General features: G+C 57.5%; 1 protein-coding gene across 2 annotated transcripts in view; it reads left to right on the top strand.

Moving 5' to 3' along the window:
* DNAJB5 (DnaJ heat shock protein family (Hsp40) member B5) overlaps positions 1-2,498 on the top strand; it is an 11,144-nt gene that overhangs the window by 6,729 nt on the left and 1,917 nt on the right. The window lies entirely within an intron of this gene.

Here is a 2,498-nt window from a genome sequence, read left to right on the forward strand (position 1 = left end):
GCCATCCCTGCGGAACATGCCTTGCTTCTTGAGCCAATACAGGTGGTATTTACCCACTTTCTCCCTTCCCCACGTGCCTTGTCCTTCTGTTTTAGCGTAGGGTATTCACATGTGGAAGAGAGCCCAGATCCTCCATAGGAACAAGGGAAAAACCCAGTTTGCTGGCATGAGTCTGGTCCCTGCTTGTTCTCGTAGCTGAGCCTGCCCTACCTTAGTTACTGTCCGGGACAGTGCCGGGTGCCTCTCCCCACGAACAGAGAGCAGCTTCCCCACGTGCCTTGTCCTTCTGTTTTAGCGTAGGGTATTCACATGTGGAAGAGAGCCCAGATCCTCCATAGGAACAAGGGAAAAACCCAGTTTGCTGGCATGAGTCTGGTCCCTGCTTGTTCTCGTAGCTGAGCCTGCCCTACCTTAGTTACTGTCCGGGACAGTGCCGGGTGCCTCTCCCCACGAACAGAGAGCAGGGCCAGGCGGAGAAAGGTGGCACCTCACCCTGCCTGAGCGGTGCTCTAGCTGTGCTCCTGGGTTCTGGCTTCCCCAGCTAAAGAACCAAACAAACAAAATATTCAGGCAGTGAGCAAAACCCAAGACATCCAGGCTGCCAGTCCTGGAGGTCGCATCGGGGCTGGATGCATCAGAGCCAGCAAGCTGGGTGAAGGTGGGAGACGAAGGGGAGATTACCCCAGTACAAGATGTGCCGCTCACCGCCACTGCTGTATAACTACCTTTTAATAAATCCCAGCTGGCAGCTGCATTTAACATTGACATTTTTGGCAGCTGCCATTTGCTGTTCCTTTCAGACTGTAGACGCTGTCTGTCTTCTTAATGAGCTGATTTTTTTTTTTTTCTTTCCTGAAGACAGATTTATGTTCTCAAATGCATTTAATAGAAATAAGCTCAATGGGCCAGACCTGAGGCAGGGAAACGTGAGCTCGTTAGTGTGCCAGGGAGCTGGGACAGCTTTGCGATGGCTCTGTGTCCCAGCGGGGGCTGTGACCGGCTGTACTGGGGGCAAGGAGCATGGGTTAGGTGGAGCTGGCTGCTCCTGGAGCAAACTCAAGTTCACCTGCAGATTCAGGCATTGGATTTCCTTCGCAGTGCAAAGTGAAGAGGTTTGCTCCCATGGTGGCTGGCTCCCCTGGCCACTCCAGAAATACTCAGGAGAAGCTGCCTTATTTATGGAGCCGTGCATGCCATATCTCAGATGTTTCCTTCTGTGCATTCCCCTAGCTGTAAAATTAACCCCAAGCTGGCCATGCTGACAGCCAGACCCCATTAGCCCAAGTTCAAGCGCTGCTCAGGCTGGAGGGACTCTCGCCCGGGGTTGCCCTTTGAGCAGCAAGCGGGGAAACCTGCTCCATCCCCACGTGCCATTGCACCAGACGTGCTGGTGCTGGGTGCCTGTGACCTCCGTGAGCAAGGCGTGCATGCTGGCGTTTAGTTTGCACAATGCAGTCGCAAAGTGGAAAATTGCTGGTTCGGGCAAATTCCTCATCTGTGTGAGCTGGAATTTCTGGTCTCTGTCCTCCCCCACCATAAACCCAGCCTGCTGGGCATCCTCGGGGCACTGCTGGCCTGGCTGCCGCCCCCAGCCTGCTGCTTGACAGGGCAGGGTGATCCTTTGCTGCTTTTATCTTCCACGAGGGGAAGTACCTTAAGTGCTCTGGAGCACAAGCAGATGCTGGGAGCTCCCGGACACCGTGTGCCACCGCCTCAGTATGTGACGGAGCACAACCTCTTCATCGCCTGAGCCTACAGCGGTAGCCGGGGGCACGCTCAGTGCACCCTTCCGCCTCGTGAGGCTGCCTTTTTAGCCTCAGCTTCAGTCCTTTCCACTGCCAGGAGAGCAGCACAGCACAGTGCCGGCAGGCAGAGGTGGGGGCCGTGCCGGAGACCCCTCACCAGCACCTTGCTGCCACGGGGAGCAAGTGCTTGGCTGGGGGCACCCAGTGCTTGGGCTGGGAGCACTCGAGACCATGCTCATCCTCATCCTCATCATCCTCCATCCCGCAGACACCTCCGCAGAGCAACCTGGGAAGACGATGACCTCCCAGCCTTCGTGTCCTGGCCCTGCTGGGTCCCACGTCCCCCTGGCCGGGGCAGTGTGGGGTGTTTGTCCCCCAGCTGCCGCTTGTACCGGGGGTGTCTGAGGGCTTCCCCAGGGACACGTGGGCTGCGCAAGGAAGTGTCCCTGCCTGCCCGCGGCGGCCGCCCGCTTTGCATCCTTCACCTGGCGTCACCTTCCTCGAAGCATCCACGCGCCTGCCCCTGGCTGAGACGCAGCCGGTGGCGATGTCGTCCCCGGCGGCTTCGCTGCGAGCGATGGAGGACCCAACGCTGACCTAGATGAAGCTCTGCTCTCACAGCACGGCACTCAGCTGTCAGAACCAGGGTGATTTCATCCCTAGGGATAAACTGAGCCTCTTTCTAGGATGCAGGGCAGCTCCCCCGGTTGCGGGTGTTACTTCAGCAGCCGGTTTCCCAAATGCCAATGAAGT

The sequence above is a fragment of the Egretta garzetta genome, unplaced genomic scaffold (genome assembly GCF_000687185.1).
Source record: "Egretta garzetta isolate BGI_Z169 unplaced genomic scaffold, ASM68718v1 scaffold59, whole genome shotgun sequence".
In the NCBI taxonomy this organism is placed as follows: domain Eukaryota; kingdom Metazoa; phylum Chordata; class Aves; order Pelecaniformes; family Ardeidae; genus Egretta; species Egretta garzetta.